At 44.7% G+C, this 22449-nt stretch overlaps 2 protein-coding genes and 1 pseudogene across 3 annotated transcripts in view; 1 reads left to right on the top strand and 2 right to left on the bottom strand.

The window, feature by feature from the left end:
* Window positions 1-22449, bottom strand: part of LOC125488120 (histone H1-like) — a 212594-nt gene that overhangs the window by 145667 nt on the left and 44478 nt on the right. The gene's annotated exons all lie outside the window — the stretch shown is intronic.
* LOC109935230 overlaps window positions 1-22449 on the bottom strand; it is a 125057-nt pseudogene that overhangs the window by 60295 nt on the left and 42313 nt on the right.
* The window catches only part of LOC109926790 (zinc finger protein 239-like), a 34140-nt gene continuing 28132 nt past the window's right edge, over window positions 16442-22449 (top strand). The window contains exon 1 of one of the 2 annotated variants that reach the window (XM_048621068.1): window positions 16442-16556. The gene's annotated coding sequence lies outside the window, so the exon portion shown is untranslated. The remainder of the gene's footprint in view (window positions 16557-22449) is intronic. The other variant, XR_007266231.1, reaches the window with a different exon arrangement.

The raw sequence follows: 22449 nt of genomic DNA, 5'->3' as shown, positions 1-22449 counted from the left end.
TGGGGAGGGAGGTTAATTTCAACAACCAAGAGTGACTTGGCAGCAGCGCTACTGATCAAGCTGGTTGCGTCCTGAAGGACATAGCTGCTAGAATGGGTCTGCAGCAGGTAATGAGGGAGGAAGCAGCAAAAGACGAAGTCCCACCTTCACATTGAGAATAACCTCCATCGTGTTGTGTGGCACTGTCACCGTGCTAAATGGAACAGACTTCGCACAGATCTAGCAACTCAAGACTAGGCATCCATGAGGCACTGTAGGCCATCAACAGCAGCAGAACTGTACTCCAGCACAATCTGTAACCTCATGGCCCAGCATATTCCCCACTCAACCATTACCATCAAGCCGGAGGGTCAACCCTGGTTCAATGGAGTGTGCAGGAGTGCATGCCAGGAGCAGCACCAGGCATACCTGAAGATGAGGTATCAACCTGGTGAAGCCATCAAACAGAACTACTTGCACGCCAAACAGCGAAAGCAGCAAGTGATAAACAGAGCTAAGCGATCCCACAACCACAACCAACAGATCAAATCTAAGCTCTGTAGTCCTGCCACATCTAGATGTGAATATAGTGGACAATTGGACAACTCACTGGAGGAGGCGGCTCCACAAATATCCCCATCCTCAATGATGGAAGAGCCCGGCACATCAGTGAAAAAGATAAGGCTGAAGCATTCGCAACAATCTTCAGCCAGAATTACCTAGTGGACAATCCATCTCGGCCTCCTCCAGTGGTCCCCAGCATTACAGATACCAGTCTGCAGCCAATTCGATTCACTCCACGTGATATCAAGAAATAGTTGGAGACACTGGATACTGCAAAGGCTAGGGGCCCTGACAACATTTCAGCAATAGTACTGAACACTTGTGCTCCAGAACTTGCCGCTCCCCTACCCAAGCTGTTCCAGTACAGTTACAACACTGGTATCTACCCAACAATATGGAAAATTGCCCAAGTTATGTCCTGTACACAAAAAGCAGGACAAATCCAACCTGGCCAATTACCGCCCCATCAGTCTACTCTCAATCATCAGTAAATTGATGGAAGGTGTCATCAACAGTGCTATCAAGCAGCACCTGATCAGAAATAACCTGCTCAGTGATGCTCAGTTTGGATTCCGCCAGGATCACTCAGCTCCTGACTTCATTACAGCCTTGGTTCAAACATGGACAATAGAGCTGAATTCCAGAGGTGAGGTAAGAGTGACAGCCCTTGACATCAAGGCTGCATTCGACCGAGTGTGGCATCAAGGAGCCCTTGCAAAACTGGAAACAATGTTTATCAGGCAGGAAACTCTCCAATGGTTGGAGCCATACTGGACACATAGGAAGATGGTCGTGGCTGTTGGCGGTCAATCATCTCAGCTCCAGGCCTTCTGTGCAGGGGTTCCTCAGGGTAGTGTCCTAGGCCCAACCATCTTCAGCTGCTTCATCAATGACCTTCCCTCCATCATCAGGTAAGAAGTCGGCATGTTCGCTGTTGACTGCACAATGTTCAGCACCATTCATGACTCCTCAGATACTGAAACAGTCCAGATCTTGCACAATATCAAGGCTTAGGATGACAAATGGCAAATGATATTCACACCACACAAATGCCAGGCTATGACCAACACCAATGAGAAACAATCTAACCACCATCCCTTGACATTCAATGGTGTTACATCACTGAATTCCCCCACTATCAACATCCTGGGGGGTTACCATTGACCAGAAACTCAACTGGACTCACCACATTAACACAGTGGTGACAAGAGCAGGCCAGAAGCTGGGAATACTGCGGCGAGTAACTCACCAGCTGACTCCTGAATTCCTGTCCGCCATCTACAATGCACAAGTCAGGAGTGTAGCTGAATACTCCCCACTTGCCTAGATGAGTACAGCCCCAACAACACTCAAGAACCTTGACACCATTCAGGACAAAGCAGCCCATTTGATTGGCATTACATCCACAAGCATCCACTCCCTCCTCCACCACCGATGCTCAGTAGCAGCAGTGTGTACTATCTACAAGATGCTCTGCAGTAATTCACCAAAGATCCTCAGACAGCACCTTCCATGACCACTTCCATCGAGAAGGACAAGGACATCAGACATATGGGAACACCACCAACTCCAAGTTCCCCTCCAAGTCACTCACCATCCTGACTTGGAAATATATCACTATTCCTTCACTGTCGCTGGGTCAAAATCCTGGAATTCCCTCCCGAACAGCACTGTGGGTCAACCCACAGCAGGAGAACTGCAGCAGTTCAAGAAAGCAGCTCCCCACCACCTTCTCAAGGGCGACTAGGGATGGGCACAAAATGCTGGCCAGCCAGTGATGCCCACATCCCACACATGAATAGAAAAAAAAAAAACTCGGCCAGTCTGCCTCAGTGGTTCAGTGTGCAACTGCCTCCAGCTCCAGCACAGGCTGCTCACTCTCTCTGAGAAAGGGAGATTTGACACTTTCTGGTGCAGGTGAGCTTTTACCATTTCTTGTCAGACATTGTAGCAGGCAGTATGTGACTAGGAGATTGGCACCAAATTGTGTGTGTCCCTTACTGGAGCACATCTTGAAGATGCACACTGCTGCTGCTGCTGAGCATTGGTGGTGGAGGGAGTGGATGTTTGTGGATTTGATGCCAATCAAGTGGGCTGCTTTGTCCTGGATAGTGTTGAGCTTCTTGTGTGGTTGGAGTTGCACTAAAACAGGCAAGTGGGAAGTATTCCATCACACTCCTGACTTGCGCCTTGTCGCTGGTGGGCAGACTTTGGGGAGTGAGGAGGTGATTTACTTGCCACAGGATTCCTAGCTGCTGACCTGATTTTTACCTGATAAATGATAGCCTTAAGACCATAAGACATAGGAGCAGAAGTAGGCCATTCAGTGCACTGAGTCTGCTATGTCACTCAATGAGATCATGGTTGATCTGATAATCATTGACTCCACTTTCGTGCATTTTCCCCATAACCATCGACTCCTTTGATGATTAAAAATCTGTCCACCTGATCCTTGAATATACTTAATGAACTAGTCTTGATAGTTCTCTGTGGCAAAGAATTTCACAGATTCACTACACTCAGAGGAAAAAGTTCCTCATCTCTGTATTAAATGGGCCACCTCTTGTTCTGAGATAATGCCCTTTGTAGTTAGACTATCCCACAGTGGGTAACAACCTTTCAGCATCTACCTTGTCATTCCCCCGATAAGAATCTCTTCTCTTGGGAGAGATCGCTCCACACTTGTTATCAGTATACTGGACTGCATCCAATGCTAGAATATCTTTCCTTAAAGAAGGGACCCAAAACTGCCTCCAATTCCAGCATATCTTTCCTTAAATAAGGGACCCAACCTCCTCACAGTATGCCAGCTGTGATCTTACTTGCATAAATTTAGCAAACTCTCCATCAGAATCATTAGCAACAGAAAGAATTCAGGTCAGGCTTTCTCTTCTGAACTTGTCAAACTCAATATGGAGTCTGCAGCGTGGCAACTGATTCCACACTGTAGGGATTCAAAGAGGCCATTCAGCCCATCAAGACACATGGACCATCCAAACAGCATCCCCCAACCTCAGACCCCCACTCTATCTCCAGAACCCCAAATTTAGCCTGGCTAACCCACCTAGTCTGCACATACTTGGACACTATAGACAATTTACCACAGCCAAGCCCTGCCCATCTTTGGACTGTGGGAGGAAACCGGAGCACACGGACATGGGGAGAATGTGCAAACTTGCCTCCAAAAATGACCAAAGGCTGAAATCAAACCCGGGTCCCTGGCACTGTGAGGCAGCAGTGTTAAACACTGTGTGAGGAATAATTGGATATCAATAGGTTACGATGGTGATATGTATGCATGATCAAATAAGTTCATGAGGGAGAGAAAGGGCACAGATTTAGACACAGGTCTGACAGTGAGATACCATAATTGGTGCTGGGAATGCACCATGTGAAGACAGTGAATAAAGCAGAGATTGAGACCAGGATTAGTCTGAAGAGATTGGAAAATTGGAGATTGTGCATATGAGAGAATTGTCAGACAATTGGATGCAATACTGATAGTGATTGTTGTGAACAGGCAACTTAGTAATTGACCAGAGAGGGTTTATAGATGCACCTTAGAAAGTTTTCTATCTGGATGCATCACAGCTTGGTATGGCAACTACTCTTCCCAAGACTGCAAGAAACTACCAAGTGTCATGAAAAAAGCCCAGTCCATCATGCAAACCAGCCTTCCAACCATTGACTCCATCTTGTGATGATGCTGTGGTTTTGAGATTTTGTTGAGGTTTTTTTTAAAAATAAGGGTTAAGGCAGAGGTTACATCCAGTCTACCAAGGTCACTCAGGTAAACAGCTTGTGGGGCCTCGGTTTTTATTTAAAAGGTTGGAACAATACAGCCAGCCTGGATGGCCATCTCTCACAGACCAGGATTTCTTGGAGATATTAGGTTTTAGATTTAGCTTTAAGCAGTTATTGTTGTGTGTTTGAAGGAATGGAAGCTATTTTTCCCTCTCTCAATTACAGCCAAAAGCTGGGCGCTCTCTTCCTAGGCTGCTGGATTCTATGTGAGACAAAACATACTTTTCTGAATCTGTCTGTTTGCCGAAGAGTATGTTTATGAGATGCTACTATATTGGAACACTTAATTCGTCACAGTTACTGGCTGTTATTCTGTTAAGTATTCCAATATAATTAACTTACTCTAAATTCCTCTTTCTTTGGTTGTATTTTAAACATGGTATTTAAATAAATTGTGTTTTGCTTAGCATCGAGTAGTTTGACCAATCGAATTGCACCTGGAACACAGCATGTTACCTCTGCCTTTAAAACAAGAAAAAGTTAGGTTCTAGGTTACCTGCTTAAAACATTTTGAGGGGGTCTGGTCTGGTTCATAACAATCTATACTTCCTGCTGCACCAGGAAAGCAACCAACATATTCAAAGACCACTCCCACCCCAGTTATACTCTCTTCCACCCTCTTCCATCAGGTATAAGATAAAAAAGTTTGAATACATGTACCAACAGATTCAAGAATAGCTTCATCCTTGTATATATCAGACTTTTCAATGGGCCACTCAAAAGTTAATGTTGATCTCTCTCTGCACCTTCTCTGTATATTCTGCATTCTATTCTGTTACCCTGATGCTCTTTGTATGGTACAATCTGTCTGTGTAGCTCACAAAAGAACACCTCTCACTATATCTCGCTCCATGTGACAATAATAAGTCAAATCAAAGTCCTCAATGGTTTATAAGACCATAAGACATAGGAGCAGAAGTTAGGCCTTTCAGCCCATTGAGTCTGCTCTGTCATTCAATCATTGCTAATAAGTTTCTCAACCCCATTCTCCTGCTTTCTTCCTGTAATCCTTGATCCCCTTGATAATCAAGAATCTATCTATCTTTGTCATGAATATACTCAATGACCTGGCCTTCACAGTCTTTTATGGCAATGAATTCCATTGATTCACCACTCTCTGGCTGAAGAAGGTTCTCCTCATCTCCATTCTAAAGAGTCTTCCCTTTACTCTCAGGCTGTGCCCTCGGATCCGAGTCCCTCCGAACAATGGAAACATCTTCCCAACATCCACTGTGTCCAGGCCATTCAGTATTCTGTAAGTTGCAATTAAATCTCCCTTCATCCTTCTAAACTCTATTGAGTATAGACCCAGAGTCCTCAAACATCCATACATTAAGCCTTTCATTCCTCGAATCATTCTTGTGACCCTCCTCTGGGCCTGCTTCAGGGCCAGTACATCCTTCCTGAGGTATGGGGCCCAAAATTTCTGACAATACTCTAAACGTGGTCTAACCAGAGCTTTATAAAGCCTCAGAAGTACATCCCTGCTTTTATATTCTAGTCCTTTCAAAATAAATGCCAACATCATCTTTGCCTTCCTAACTACAGACTCAACCTGCGAGTTTACCTGAAGAGAATCCTGGACTGGGGCTCCCAAGTCGCTTTGCACTTCAAATTTGTCAATGTTTTCCCCATTTGGAAAACAGTCTATGCCTCTACTCTTTCTAATAAAGTGCATTCCCTCACACTTTCTCATGTTGTATTCCATTTGCTGTTTCTTCGCCCACTCTCCTAACCTGTCTAAATCCTTCTGCAGCCTCCCTGCCTCCTCAACAGCCAGAATGCCCTCAGTTCCTTCATTTAGATCAGTAAAGTATAAAGTGAAAAGTTGTGGTCCCAACACTGACCCTTATAGTCACTGGCTGCCATCCTGAGAAGGAACGTTATATTTTGCATCAGGCCACTGCATTTTTCGGTGTTATACCCTTCCCTTCTCCACCTCCCCGCCACCCCAGGATTAAAGTCCTGCTGACCACCCTGTTTACCCATGTCACTAGAACATTGGCCCCAGCTCAGTTCAGCTGCAGACCGTCCCAGTAGTACAGATCCCTCCTGTTCCAATACGTATGCCAGTGCCCCTTGAAAAGGAACCCCTCTTTCCCACACCACTCTTTTGTCCATGTGTTTACTTCCCTCGTTCTCGCATCCCTATGCCAATTTGCACGTGGCTTGGGCAGTAATCCTTGAGGGCCTGTACTTTAATTTACTTCCCAGTTACTGATAATCCCTAAACAGGTCCTTTTTCCTAGCCTTGACTATGTTGCTTGTCCTGATGTTGACCACACAGATCAACCCTCCCTCTGTCCTTTCAAGCCAGTCAGAGATGACCCTCACCCTGGCACTGGGCAGGCAACATACCATGTTGGACTCTCTATTCTGCTTACAAAGCATGCTGTCTATTCCCTGAATTATAGAATCCCCTGCAACTACCAACTCTTAAATGGCCTCCTGTGCCATGGTGCCGTGCTCAGCTGGCTCATCCTCCCTCGAGCCTTATTCCTCATCTACACAGGGAGTAAATACCTTGTACCTTTTGGACAATGTCAAGAGCTGAGGCTCCTCTGTTCCTGACTGCAGGATCCCGCGACCTGCCTCAAATGAAGTCACGCCCTGCTGTCCCTGGCTACTGATCAAATTTGTGGTACTTAGTCTGATATTCTCCCCTCTCCCCACGGGAGTGAATTCCACATTTCCTCCCACCCACTCCCTGTGGGCGAGAATCCCACATTCTCCGCCTACTCCTTGTGGGACTGAGTCCCACATTCACCCCCTGCCCCGAAGTTTCATTACTCGAGTTTTGAATCCTTCCAGGATCACAGGTATCTCCATGATGTTCAATATTCCACACACAACTGCTCTCTCCACATCCTGGGATCCACGCTCAGTGCCACACGGTGTCATGTGCACATTCTCAACCTCTCTCTAACAGCACAGCATTATGCTATCTCAGGGCAGCACGAATTCGCAGTTCCACTTCATCCTCCAATTCATTCACTGGGCTAACAAGAATCATTTTGTTTTCCTTTCAGGCGTAAAGGCACACATGATGCAACGCCTCAGAGATACCCATGACCTTCTGGAACATTCCTCTCTTCCCTTTCCCTCTGACTCCATCTCCTCCCACAACTCCACCTCCTGTCAGGTATTGACTGAAAATTGGAAGCCAAATCGGTTAACTTTTCCAATTCTGGACCAGAAAGGGCAGCAGCACCAATGATATCACCGATATATCGGAGAAAGAGTTGTGGGTGGTGCCTGGAATGGGACTGGAACAAGGAATGGTCTACCTTCTCCACAAAGAGACAGGCATAACTGTGTCCCATGTAGGTATCCTTGGCTACCCCTCTGAATTAAAAGAGAGATGGTTGAGGGTGAGGACAAGCTCGGCCATGTAGAAGAGTGTGTTGTTGGTTGGAGATGCTTCAGGCCTGGGCTCCAGGAAGACACGGAGAGCCCTGAGACCATCCTGGTGGGGGATGGATGTGTAAAGGGATTGTACATCCATGGTAAAAATGAGGCTGCTGGAGCCTGCAAACTGGAAATTTCTGAAACACAGTCAGAAAGGGTCAGAGGAATCGCAGATGTTCGTGGTCAGGGACTGGACCAGGGGAGAAAAGACCGAGTCAATGTAGGTCGGAGAAGGCTGACACAATGGGTCTGCCTGGGCAAGCCTGTTTGAGGATTTTCAGAAGGAGGTAAAAGCGAGCTGTGCGGGGATGAGGAACTAACGGTTTGGAAACAGTGGGGTGGCGGTGAGCGGGGGCAAGATGACCAGATGAAATGAGGTTAATGATTGTAGTTGATACAATGGCCTGATGTTCTATGGTGGGGTCATGGTCGGGGGAGATAAGACGAGGTATGAGAGCTAGCACTCAGCCTCTGCAATGTAGAGGTTAGTACACCTGAGTACAACAACACCACCCTTATTGGCAGGCTTAGCAACAATCAGGGTTGGGTATAAGTGTGGAGGTCAGTTCGGAGGGAGATGGGTTGGATTGGGTAAGGTGGGCAGAGAAACCCAATGTCACATCGACAGTTCTCAGTGAACATATTGAGTGCAGGTAAAAGTCCAGAGGGAGGGGTCCAGGTGGAGGGAGAGTTTTGGAGCTGTGTGAAGAGGTCTGTTGGACGGGAAGAGGGCTGTGGTCCAAAGAAATGGGCACGGAGGTGAAGACAATGGAAGAAGAGTTTGACATCACATAGTGCCCGAAATTCATTAAGGTGGGAACGCAGAGGGATAAAGCTGAGACCTTTGCTGAGTACAAAGCTCAGGCGCAGATTCTCCAGCATCAGAAAGGAGTGACAGACTGTCAGAGGGATGGCGCTGAGGGAACACTGCACTGTCGGAGGGTTTGTACCGAGGGAGTGCTGCACTATCGGAGCTGACATCTTGTATGCGATGTTCCAATGTAGCTGCGTGCATGGTCATTATTTCCATGTCAATATAACTAATAACTCGAATCCTGCTGTCACATGAGTTTCCGCAGAAATTGTAGAGGCTTACTTTCCTGAGGAACTGGCTGACGAAATCACTGCTTTTAAGATAGCATTGGGTCCATTGAGGAAGGGGCTGTTTTCGGAGATATCACTTTGAAAGAAGCAGCGCATCTGTTGGAATTGAAGCTTGCTTCAGAATTGTGATTTGAACTGGCCTGTCAGTGACGGTGACCGAGAATCGCTCAGCAGTTATTGAGGAGCCGCATCTTGTTCATTCACGTCCCCTACACAATCAGCAATCAGCTGTCCTCATCCGATCTCGCCTCCTTGCTAACATTCCCCCCGGCACTTTCTGCTGCACATCAGTGACTTCCGAGATCTGGAATTAGGACCAGGAATAATGCGGTCCCCTCACTTGCTCAGACCCTCGCAGAGGCAGATTATGCAGGACATTGCTCCACGTGACTCCAGTTCCACTGTCATGTAGATGATACTTAATTGCCCTCAGAAAAGGCAATTAGGGGCGGGCAGCAAACACTGATATTCACCAGGAAATAAACATTTGTAAAAATTATTTGAAGGAGCACTGCACTAATGGAGTGTCAGTGCCGAGAGTGTGCCGCACTGTCCGAGGGTCAGTGCTGAGGATGTGCACCACTTTTGGAGGGTTTGTACTGAGGTACTCTACATTTGGAGCTGTCACCTTTAGGTGATGTTCCAATGTACCCCGGTGCATGGTCATTATTTTCGTGTTGATATAATTCATAATTTGAATGCTGCTGACAAATGAGTTTCTCCAGAAATGGGTGGAAGTTTCATTTCATGAGGAACTGGCTGATGAAATCACTGTTTTTAAAATAATACTGGCTCCGTTGAAGAAGGGGTTGTTTTCGGAGACTTCACTTGAAAGGAGCAGTGCATCTGTTGGAATTGAAGCTAATTTGAGAACTGTGATTTGAACTGGCCTGTCAGTAACTGTGACCGAGAATCCCTCAGCAGTAACTAAGGAACCTCATCTTGTTCATTCATGTCCCCTACACAACCAGCAATCAGCTGTCCTCATCCAATCAAGCCTCCTTGCTAACATTCCCTCCTCCTTCACTTTGTCCTGCACGCTAGTGATGTCTGAGCCCTGTAATCAAGACTAGGAATAATGCAGCTCCTTTACTTGCTCAGAACCTCGGTGACACCGATTACAGAGGTTATTGCTCCACGTGATTCCATTTACACACACATGTAGATGCCACTTAACTGCCCTCAGAAAAGTCATTTCAGGATCAGCAGCAAACACTGCTGCTCACCAGGAAATCAACATTTTTAAAAAAAATTAATCTAGGCAGTGCTGCACTGTTGGAGGGGCAGTGCTGAGGGAATGCTGTACTGTCAGATTGTAAGTATGAGATAAGGAGGAAGTGTCACTGAGCTGGAGACACAATTATGAATAACTTGTGCAAAAATGTTTAGCCAGTCTTCAGCAATCACTGACAGGAGGATTGATACAGCCAGTCAAACTATTCAGAGCTTTTTTGAAGCTGGAAAGATGAAAGGTTGCAGCAGATCAGATAACCATGAGGCAGGAGTGACTGATCAAGGACAGAAAGTCAGTGCCAAATGTTTGATAGGCTCCTGGCAGGTCATTGGAATTAAACGTAACTTTTCAACACAAGGTTTAGGTACTGATATCTCACTGGTGTGTGAGAATAAAGCAAAGTTTCATTGTACAGGTGAGGCTTTTTGAATATCCACCTGAATCTGCACCACTTACAACTACTACAATGAGGGTCTGTCTGGCCTTGTGAATGGCTGTAAATGATCCCAGAGCCACTATTTAGAGAAGAATGGTTGGGGTGGGGAATTCTCACAGGGTCCAGCAGCCAGTACCTTCCCTCAACAGTCACTACAAAACATAGACGGACAATCTGGAGCATTGTCATGTTCCTTCTTGTGGGAGCTTGCTGTCCACACATTGGCTGCAGTGTTTCCCAGTTATGACCTTTCAATTTGAGGTGAATTGTAAAATGCTTTGGGATGCTCAGAATTCACAATACCCACCCAGTTAGAGGTGTGATACAGCATGAAGGATTTTACTTACTGGAAGCTGAGTCCAAGGGGATGTAGACTGGCCCCTGTTGAATGGGTGGCCAGTTCGAGACTGTTCAGAGATGGATTCATTCCCAAAGTGTTCAGTTGAAAGCTGCCTATGGAGAGTTTGAAGAATGGTCACTGGACTCGAAACATTAACAATGTTTCTCTGCAGAGGCTGCCAGACCTGCTGAGTTTCTCCAGCACTTTCTGTTTTTGCTTCTTTCAGATTTCCTAGCATCCACATTCAGTGTTTTGTTTGATCAAAGGGAGGTTTCTGGCTCTCTCGACTGGCCGAGGCAAAAGCTGAACTCACTCTGGGTGGAGGCTCAGTCTTTACCAGTTCAAGGGGAATGTGGAACTGCGTAAATCATGTGGATTTAGATGTGGTTTTTACTTCTATCTTAATGCAATGTTTGTTTCGATGCTGTCTCAGTTTTAGCTGTGAGACCACGGTGGGTCGTGGTGTCGGACTGCCTCAGAATGTGGTCAGGATCGCTCAACGACTCAGAGGGCAAATGGCAGTTACTGGGAAACTGTCGGACTAAACAGAGCTCAGGCTGAATACATAGGCACCCACGCACCCAAGGGCAGATACACAAACACACATTCATAGACACACACTCCGCCTCTTAGAAACACGCGCACTCGCCCACAGGCACACTCACTGAGACACCCACATGGGTGCACACCCACAGGCACACTCAGTCACTCAGACATCCACACACACTCAGAAACGCAACAAACAGGAACACACACACACTTATTCACTAAGTCACCAACTGACTCACACACACTCACACCCTCACTCAGACACTTATTCACTAAGTCATCCACTCACTCTCTCTCACACACACACACACACACACAAACAAACAAACAAACAAACAAACACACACTGACTCGTACACTCACTCTCAGTCACCCACCCATGTACCATCAGGCACTCACTCAGAGAGACACTCAGTCAGACATTCACTCACACCCTTTCACACACTTACAGTCTCACAAACACACAGCTTCTCATATGCATACCAAGCACCAAAACATTTTCCAAATTTCCATTGTGACACACAAGTGTGTGAATGTAATCCAAGAGGAACCAATATTGTCAGAGCTCAGGCAGCCCAGTCAGTGAGTTTGCATGGTAAACATGTCAGGCAGGCAGGCAAGCAAGAAAAACAAATAACACAGCACATATACACACAGATTTGAAAGAAGTGAGGCCAAAAAAAATGCAGAAGTTGAAAGGTACACAGGCCAACCTCTCTAAGCGGTTTGTGAAGAATAGTTTCTGGAACATTCACCATTGAACCACTGATTTCATGATTCTTGGATTTTGCAAGTTTGTGCAAATCCTTTTAAAGACCATAAGATGTAGGAGCAGAAGTAGGCCATTTAGCCCATTCAGTCCACTCTGCCATTCAATGAGGTCATGGTTGAACTGATCATCTTCAACTCCACCATCTTATTTTTTAACCCACAAACCTTGATTTCTCTTACTGATTAGAAATCTGTCTCAGCTTTGAATATATCTAATAACCCAGCCTCAACAGCTCTCAAAGTAAAGACTTCCACAGATTAACTACCCTCCAGAGAAGAAATTCCTCCTGATCTCTGTCTTAAATAGATGACCCCTTATTTTGAGATGATGCCCTCTGGTGCTAGACTCTCCCATTAGAGGAAACAATTTCTCCACATAAAGCCTATCAAGTCCCTCTAAGAAACTTGTTTGATTCAATGAGGTCGCCTCTCATTCTTTGAAACTAAATGAGCGCAGACCCAACCTACTCAACCTCACCTCACAAGACATTCCCTCCATACCTGGGATCAGCCTTCTAAACCTTCTCTGGGCTGCCTCCAATGCCAATATATCTTAGATAAGGGGCTGAAAACTTGAAAACACTCAGTATTCCAGCTGTGGTCTGGCTATTCTCTTGCATAGATTTAGCAGAACCTCCCCACTTTCATAATTTGTCCTGTTTTGTTTTGATGGTGGTTGGTTGGCAGTATTCAGAGTGAAAGATTCTTTAATCTGCAAGGCAAAGGGGGCTGTTCGGTGAATGTTTGACCGTGACTTTTCCAGTACTCTAGTGCTTGAACCCCAGGTGACAGACACAGGCGAGTAGTTCATGAGTACACCTTCTGCTATTAGCCCTTACCAGGTTTGCACTCGATATCTAACCACTAGTATTTTGTATATTCCTGGAAAGACAAGACACAAACTTTCCACAATTGAATTCTTGCTGGCGGGGAGTGGCGCGGGGGAGGAGGGGGGAGGGACGAGGGGGGAGGTCGTCGTCGTCGTCGTCGTCGTCGTCGTCATGGGTAACATAGTCAGCTCCTTCATGATCATATCCTTTCACGATTCTTTCTCTCGATAATTTGAAATTTTGCAGACACACTACAGGTGAATCAGGATTGCGCCAGGCAGGAGTCTCAGTTCTGGGAGAGAACACATGGGAGGTTGGAGAATAGATCCAAAGTTCAACAAAAAAAAAACAAACAAACAGTGAAATTTTACAGCTGACCCTGGAGAGACCTCAATATGGGAACTACTTGCAGCTGAGTGTCAACATTTCGCAGTCTGATCAGCTAAATGTTGGGTCAATCTGTTTTTTTTGGAAATTTATAATAGTGGTAGGGTGAGGTTTCTTTTGTTTTACCGAGATCTGTCTCAATTTTTTTGAAATACCAAAGATAAGTATTAAGATATCCTCGAGCAGTGTTTTCAGAGCAGCAAGACTGTGCTAATTTCTGGGTCTGTATACTAAGGTGCAGAGATGGTCTTTAGTAGAGTGATGTGCTCTTCCTGTCTGATATGGGAAGTTAGGGAAAATTTCAGCGTGACTGATGATTATATCTGCAGGAAGCTTGTTTGGTTGCCAATCCCATTGGATCACATCAATAGGTTGGAATGGCAGATACCAGCAATAACGAATTTACAGGAGCTAGTGGGTATGATGAATGGCAGTGTTAGGAAGGTAGAAAAATGGATGATACAGTCAGGTAGATGGGTTACCTCTAGGAAAGGTAGGAGAGCAGGAATGCTGAAGTCAGAGGTAACACAGTGTGGAGCTGGAGCTCATTGGCCTGCTGTGTTCCTCCTGCTCCACACTGTGTTATATCTGACTCCAGCATTGGCAGTTCTGACTATCTCTGTTTGAGATGTGAAAGCCACAGGAGATTCCTGCACTGTCGGCCTGCCCTCCTACGTGTGTGTGGCCAGCATTCACAACTTTGGGATAGCAGCTGAGGCAAATAAAAAAAAACAAATAGTGTATTCTGAATTTCCACCCTGTACTGAGAGTGATGTCATTGACAAACTCCTTTTATATGAAACTTGATAGAGAAAGTTCACAGACGTGTATCTCAAATCAATTATCACATTAAGATCTGACAGTCACTTAATTCATCACGACCTACATACGACTTAGTTTTGAGATGAAAGAACAACTGTTTAACTAGTTACAGAGTGAGAACAAAAAAATGTCCCACATTCATGAGTTTTTTTTGTTTCAGAATTCCTACATTATATTTTATCTGCCATGCTTGGGCCCACTCACAAGTTGTCCAAATCAAAAATCAAGCATCAGCCGATTCTGAGCAATTGGTCACAAGCTCCTCTTAGACATGAACAAGATTGCCCCCGAAAAAGATGGCGGCGACACGTGCGCCGCCCAGCATACTTGGCCGCCGCTTCTGCGCCCTGCGGCCCCTCATTCCAAAGCAAGATGGTGGCCATAAACCCTAAATTCTGGGAGCGGGAAAAAAAACGGCGGCACTGCAAGGTCGTATTCGGATTTACGTCTTACCCAGCATCTTTATGAAACTTTTCCGTCACCCGCCGTGTCCATCACTCCCTTCGTCATGCTGAATTGTTAACGGTCCCACAGAAGGTAGAAAAACATCTCCTCCCTCGCCATGGCCGATCTCACCCATGCTCCAGTCACACACAGTACTGCGCCTGCGCACTGTTCTATGCACACATGACGAGGAGGTGCCGATGTTGGACTGGGGTGGACAATGTCAGTAATCACACGATATCAGATTATAATCCACCTCTCTCTCTCCCTCACACACACGTAAATCGATGGAGTCAATTCGTATTTGCAGGTACATTCAATTTTGTTCAAAAAGCACACAATTTGTAGACAGTCAGTCAATGCGGCGTTTTATAAATACCTGCTTGAGAAATAAAATCAGCCTGATGCCAAACCAAAACACAAACAGATTCTAAACAAGTCTCACACCTAACATGCATTGTCCGACTTAAAATGTCACCCCTTCTTTACTTACAAAACCTTTTGTTCTCTCAGGGCAGTGACTTGAAAGGAATTCGGGGATTTACGTATACATATTAATCACTTTAAACCTTATAACTGACTAAAGATTTAACAGCATGTTAGGTTTGTTTAATAAATCCTCATCAGTGGTTTGAACCTTTGATCTTTGGTTCCCACTGCCAGGTACCCTGGGTACTCGAGTCGAAATTGACTGTGGTTTCACAGGTCGGCGCAACATCGAGGGCTGAAAGGCCTGTACTGCGCTGTTATGTTCTATGTTCTATGTTCTTGGACCTACTGTATTCCAGCTGGCTGGACGACTGATTTCAGCATCTTGGGCTTTATACCCGCACTGTCTGAGCTTACCATTGCTTTGCAATGTTCCCCTTGTCAGATTCACGGTGACCTTCTTATTTAAGTGAGCAACCCTCGACTCCAGTTGTGATATGGCGACTTTGCCTTTTTATTGAGTCAGTCTTGCTGTTATGCAATACAAAATGGAGCCGGAGGGAAAACAAAATACTTAAATAAAATAAAGGACTGCAGATGCTGGAACTCTGAAACAAAAAGCTCATGAATGTGGGAAATTTTTTTGTTCTCGCTATGTAACTGGTTAAACAGTTCTTCTTTCATCTCAAAACTATGTAGATAGTGATGAATTAAGTGACTCTGTCAGATTTTAATGTAGTAATTGATTTGAGATACACATCTGTAAACTTTCCCTTTCAAGTTTCATATAAAAGGACTTTGCAAATGATATCACTCTCGGCACAGGGTGGAAATTCAGAACACACTATTTGTTTTTTTTCAATTTGCCTCTCCTGATATCCCAAAGTTGTAAATGCTGGCCACACGCATGTCCATTCCTCCTTGGGTTAAAATCTATCTCTACTATTTCCTTCCAAAACTCCCAGTTTTCTTCCTACTCCCATCTCTTCTGCTTCTATCCATTATTACAGTTCTTATCTGTTTATAGAAAATCAAACAAATGAGAGTTTGAGGCTTCCAACGAATCCTGTGCAATTATACAAGGAACTAATTAGGCTACACTTGGAATGCAGTGAATTAGAATTCGAATTGCACTTGTGCCCTTTATCCAAAAGAAACATGAGAATTGGAAGTCATACAGTTAACTCAACTAACCGAACCCTCCAAGTAATATCCTGTACGTGGAATTGTCAATGGCGGCGCACCAACCCAGAATGCCAAACAATAGTAAATATCCCCTAGTCACAGAACAGGAAAATGTGCGCAGGCGCAGTGCCATGTGTGAATGGACACTGCGCGGAGTGATGGCGATGGAGGAGTGTTGTGTCATGCGGCTCCAGGACCGTTAACAAACGAGCAGAACGGCGGGGCCGCTGCATTCAGCAGATGGACGGAAAAGCTTCGTAAACATGTTCGGTAAGCTGCAAACCTCAGCACGGCCTTCTAATGCTTCCGTTTGTTGCCAATGCCGGAGTTTAAAGTTGAATTCAAGGCCGCCATTTTGTTTGAAAGGACGGGCGGTGGGGCGCAGCCGCGGCGGCAAGTTTGTTGGGGGAATGCGCACGAGGTGCCGCCATGTTTTTAGGGGGCAGTATTGTTCATGACTGGGAGGAGTTTACCACCAATTGCTTACGATGAGGACAACTTCTCCATGAAGCGGATTTGTGATTTGAACAAGTTGTGAGTGGGCAAATACATAGTAGATAATATATAATGTGGATAATTTTGAGGTTTTCCAGTTAGTAGCAAAAACAGGAAGCCAGTTTATTATCTGAATGGTTATCGGTTTGAGAAGGGACACCAGCCTGTGAATGTAAGCTTGTATGCACAGTCGGCGGTGAAGCATGCAGACTGTATGTTAGCCTTCACAGTGATTTGAATCCAGAAACAAGAATATTGTGTTGGAATTGTGCAGGGTCATTGTGAGACTGAGAGGGCATCCAACAGAAACGTGTAAAATTCAGGGCCGTGCGGGATAAACACAGGAACGATGTTCCCAATGATTGGGGCGCCCAGAACCAAGGTTGAAGGTTGAAGGTTGCAGTGTAGGACTAGAGACTAAGATGAGCATAAATGTCTTAGTCTCGGAAGTGGTGAGCTTGTGGACTTCTCTCCCACAGCAAACAGTTGAGGCCAAACCATAGGACTGAAGCGTTCAAAGAGAAAGAAGGAACAGGGTACTTACTTGCATGTTTAGCCATGATCATTTAAATGTTGAAGCTGGATGAAAGGGCTGAATGGCTTTCTCCTGCTCTTATTTTCTCTGACTGTATTGATGAAGCATATAGTAACAGAGGAGGAAGAACTTCTCCCAACATCAATTGGGGTAGTGATAGTGTGAAAGCTTTAGAGGAATGGAATTCTTAACATGCATCCAGGGCAGCTTTTGAAGCCAGTATGATGAAGACCCTACAAGAGAGGAACGATACTAAACTTAATTTTCGGTAATTGAAGCCAAGCAAGTACTTGAAATATCAGTGGAGGAATCAGTTGCAGACATTGATCGTAACTCTGTTAGATTCAAGATTGTTTAGTACGGCACAAGGATGGGCATGAAATCAAAGTTCTAAACCAGTTGAAGGCAGATTGTAATAAGATTGAATATGATTTGGCTAGAGTGGGCTGGGAGCAGATACATTTCGGTAAATGCATGCCACGTCAGTGGGATACATTGAAGAAGGAAATTGGGAGTTCCAATAAAGTCGAAGGGTGGGACCAACAAATCTTGTGAACCCTGGATATACAGGATTGGCTAAAGAGAAGAATGGAGGCATTCAGCAGCTACGAAAGGTTCAAAACAGCAGAAGCCCTAGCCAAGTACTGAATGTGCAGGAGGAGTCTTAGAAAAGGAAATTAGAGCAATAAAGGGACATGAAAGGATAATTGGCAAAATATAAGTGGACGGGGTGACATGGGTTTGGAAAGCAGAAAGAAGGACAGTGATACACTTCAAAAAAATTAGCTTAGAAAGAGAGGAAGCTTCTGATTGGTCTAGCAGGCTTAAAAGTAAAAATCTCCTGGGCCGGATTAAATGTATCCCAGATTGGTTAGTAAGGCAAGACCAAAAATAGCAGGGGCACTGGCAATAATTTTTAACTGCTTTCTGAGCACTGGGGAGATGCCGAAGACCTGGTTGTCAAAGAAAGGTTGTAAGGAGAAATCGGGGAACTATAAACCTGTGAGTCTGACTTCAGTTGTGGGTAAGTTGTTGGAGGTGATTATATAAGATAGGATTTATGGACATTTAGAGAGGCAAAAATTGATTATGGATAGGCAGCATGGTTTTGTGCGAGGAAAATTGTGTCTCACAAACCAGATTGAGTTTTTTAAGGAAGTTACCAAAAAGGTTGATGATGGCAGAGCAGTAAATGTTGTTTATTTGGATTTTCGTAAAACGTCTTGACAAGGTTCTGCATGGTAGATGAATTAGTAAAGTTAGGTCACATGGGATTCAAGGTGAGCTTGCCAACTGGATACATTATTGGCTTAACAGCAGGAGACAGGGAGTCATGGTGGAGGGTTGCTTTTCTGACTGGAGGCCTGTGACCAGCGATGTTCTGCTTGGATTGGTTCTGGGTTCTCTTTTGTTTGTCATTTATATGAATGATTTAGATGAGAATCTCGAAGGCATGTTAGTAAGTTTGCAGATAACACCAACAGTGGATTAGGTTTTCTAAGATTACTATGGGATCTTGATCAAATGTGTCAATGGTTGAAAAATGGCAAATGGATTTCAATCTGAATAATTATGAGGTATTGCATTTAGGTACAAGAAACAAGGGTAGGGCTTATACAATTAATGGTAGGGCCTTTGGTAGCCTTGTGGAACGGAGGGTCCTTGGGGTGTAGGAACATAATTCTTTAAAGTTTGCGTCACATATGGACAGGATGGATAAGAAGGCATTTAGCACACTTAACTTCATTGGTCAATTCTTTGAGCACAGCAGTTGGGATGTTATGTTGAGTCTGTACAGGACGCTGGTGAGGCCACTTCTGGACTACTATGTCCAGTTATGGTCACCCAGTTATACGAAGAACCTTATCAAATTAGAGAGAGTTCAGAAGAAATTTACCAGGTATGGAAGTTTTGAGTTATAAGGAAATGCTGAATAGGCTGGGACTTCTTTCACTGGAGCGTAGGAGGTTGAGAGGTGACCTGATAAAGTTTATGAAATAATGAGAGGTATAGATCAAGTTGATGGTAGTTGTCTTTTCTCTAAGATGGGGAACTTCAAGACCAGGGGGCACATATTTAATGTGAGAGGAGAGAGATTTGAAAAAGACATGAGGCAAATTGTTTGCACAGGGTGCATTGCATGTGGAATGTACCTCCTGAAGAAGTGGTGGATGTGCATACAATTACAATGTTTAAGAGTCATTTGGATGGATGTATGAATAGGAAAGGTTTGGAGGGATATGGGCCAGGAGCAGGCAGGTGGGACTAGTTTAGTTTGGGATTTTATTCAGCATGGGCTGGTTGGACTGAAGGGTCTGTTTCCATGCTGTATGACTCTGAATCTATGATTCTGTGATGTGGGATTGTTATTCGAGAAGGGAACAAGGAATAAACCAGGAAATTACAGTCCAATCTGTCTCACCTCAGTGGTGGGGAAACCATTAGAAGCAATTCTGAGGGACAGAATTAATCTGCACTTGGAGCGGAAGTCATTAGTCAGCAACAGTTAGCACAGTTTTGTTCAGGGGAGGTGATGTCTGACCAACTTTTTTTTAGCAAAGTAGTAGCCAGGTGTGTCGATGAGGGCAATTCATTTGACACAGCCTGCTTGGACTTCATCAAGAGTTTTGATAAAGTCCCACAGAGGAGACTGACAGCAAAGGAAAGAGACCATAATAATCAAGATAATTTGGCTGATTGGCTCCAGAATTGGCTGAGTGGTAAGAAGCAAACAGAGTCTGTTTGGCATAGTTTTGTGACTGGAAGCCTGTATCCAGTGGGCTTCCACTGGAATCAATATTGGGGCCCTTCCTGTTTGTGTTCATATAAGCGATTCACAATGAATGTCAGGTGTTGATCAATAAACTCATGGGTGATATGAAAATTGATGGGTGGTAAATAGTGAGGAGGACAGCCTTCTGAAGAGTGGTTGTGCAATTTAGGCCTATACTCTGAAGTGTTTAAGAATGAGCGGCTACCTAATTGAGTTATATAGTATGCTGCAAAGCATTGAGAAAGTGGAAGTTGAAAGGATGTTTCCTTCTGTAGGACATTCTGGAGTGAGAGGTTATAGTTTTAGAATAAGGGTTGGCAGGTTTAATGCAGATGAGGAGAAATTACTTGTCTCAGATGGTTGTGCATCTGTGAAATTCACTATCTCATAATGAGGTGAATGCTGGGACATTAAGTAAATTTAAGGAAGTAACTTAAGGAGTAATTATTCATGGGCTGAAAGTTTATGGGCAGTAGGCAGGAAAGTGCAGTTGGGGTGGGATGAGATCAGTCACAATTTTACTAAATGGCTGAATTGCTACTCCTGCTAGTTCTTTTGTACTTGGATTACAGGAGGATATAGACGGGCTGATCAGTAGAAGTTGGAATTTAATTCAGATAAGTGAGAGGTGATACACTTGGGCAGGGCAAACGAGCCAATGGAATACATGAATAACAATGTAGGACTGAGGATCTGTCAGACTGAGGATCCGTAGGACCCTGCTGTGCAAGTCCATCCATCCCTTAAGGTAAGAGGACAGGCAGGTAAAGTGGTTAAAAGGCAAATGGGACACTTGCTTTTATTAGTCGAGGCATAGCGTTTCGGGGCAGGGAGGTTATGCTGGAAACGTATATATAGTTGGGTAGGCCACAGCTAGAGTGTTGTGTGCAGTTCTGGATTCCAAAGAATAGGAGAGATGTGATTTCACTGGAGACAGCACAGAGAAGATTTACCAGAATACCGTATGGGCTGGAGAGTTTTAGTTGTGAAGAAAAGTTGGACAGACTGGGATTGTTTTCTTTGGAGCAGAGGAGATTGAGAGGAGCAGAGTTGAGATGTATCCGTGATGAGGCGTATAGCAGAATTTGAATCTGGATTCCCAGAACATTCCCTGAATCTCTGAATTAATAGTCCAGCACTGATACCATTAATCCAATATATTCCCCAGGATTGTGACCCACCCAACAATACAGGAACAGCAATATCGTTCCAAGTTTGCAGTAAGGAGACCTTAATAGGACAGATAAGGGGCGGTGTGCCATTGTTGCTTCTGCTGCCTGGATTGATGCTTGGTGTTCTGACCAGTTTCATTCCCTTTTGATTTGTGGTTTGATATTCTTTTAAATGCTTAATAACAGAGCAGTTGGAAAACAGTGGCTGGGTTGGACAGAGTCAGCATGGATTTCTGAAGGGAAATGACGCTTGGCAAATCTCCTGGCATTCTTCTCAGAATTAATTAGCAGAGTTCATGAGGGGGAATCAGTGGGCATGGTTTATGTGGATTTTGAGAAGGCTTTTGACAAATTCCAACAGATAATATCAGTGGGGGGGGGGGGGGGCGTGGTCTCAGAGAAACATACAAAATCTTAATACGATTAGACAGGTTTGATGCAGGTAGGTTGTTCCCCTTGCCAGGAGTGCACAGAAACAGGAATCACAGATTCAGGGTATGTGGTAAACCTTTTAGGTCTGAGGTAAGGAGAAATTTCTTCACACAGAGAGGGGTGAGCTTGTGGAATTTGCTACCACAGCAAGCTGTCAAGACCAAACCATTGTGTGATTTCAAGAAGGATTCGGATATAGCATTTGGCTCAAGGAATCAAAACATGTGGAAGGTAAGTTGAGTTATATGATCAGCCGTGATAATACGAATGGCCGAATGGCCCACTCCTGCTCTAATTAACTTGATTTCTATCAACACGTTAGTCAGGAAGAAACTTCTCCCCCGGTGGAGGGATCAATGACCAGGGTGCATAAATTTACGATCAGAGGCAGGAGATTTTAGAAGGCATGTGAGGAAAATATTTTTCCCCTCGAGGGCAGTGGGAATGTGGAACTTGCTGCCTGTAAAGGTAGTTGGGTCAGAAACAGTCATAACGTTGAAGAAGTATTTAGATGTGTGTGTGTGCAGCACAGGATTCTCGGCCAGTGCTGGAAAATGGGAGGAGAACAGTAAGGTCTTTGTTTCTGACTGGCACAGCCTTGATGGGCTGAAGGACCTCTTTCTCTGTTTGTAAACCTCTGACTGTCATAACTTTTATACCGCTATCCCCCCCCCCGTGTCCTTTATTCACCTTGGAGCAATGAGTTTCTTGAATGCAGCCTTGCAACTAAAATCCCCGATCCCTCAAACCATTTTG

The sequence above is a fragment of the Rhincodon typus genome, unplaced genomic scaffold (assembly GCF_021869965.1).
Source record: "Rhincodon typus isolate 14 unplaced genomic scaffold, sRhiTyp1.1 hic_rhity00000051, whole genome shotgun sequence".
Taxonomy (NCBI): domain Eukaryota; kingdom Metazoa; phylum Chordata; class Chondrichthyes; order Orectolobiformes; family Rhincodontidae; genus Rhincodon; species Rhincodon typus.
This window is presented reverse-complemented; position numbering and strand designations above follow the sequence as displayed.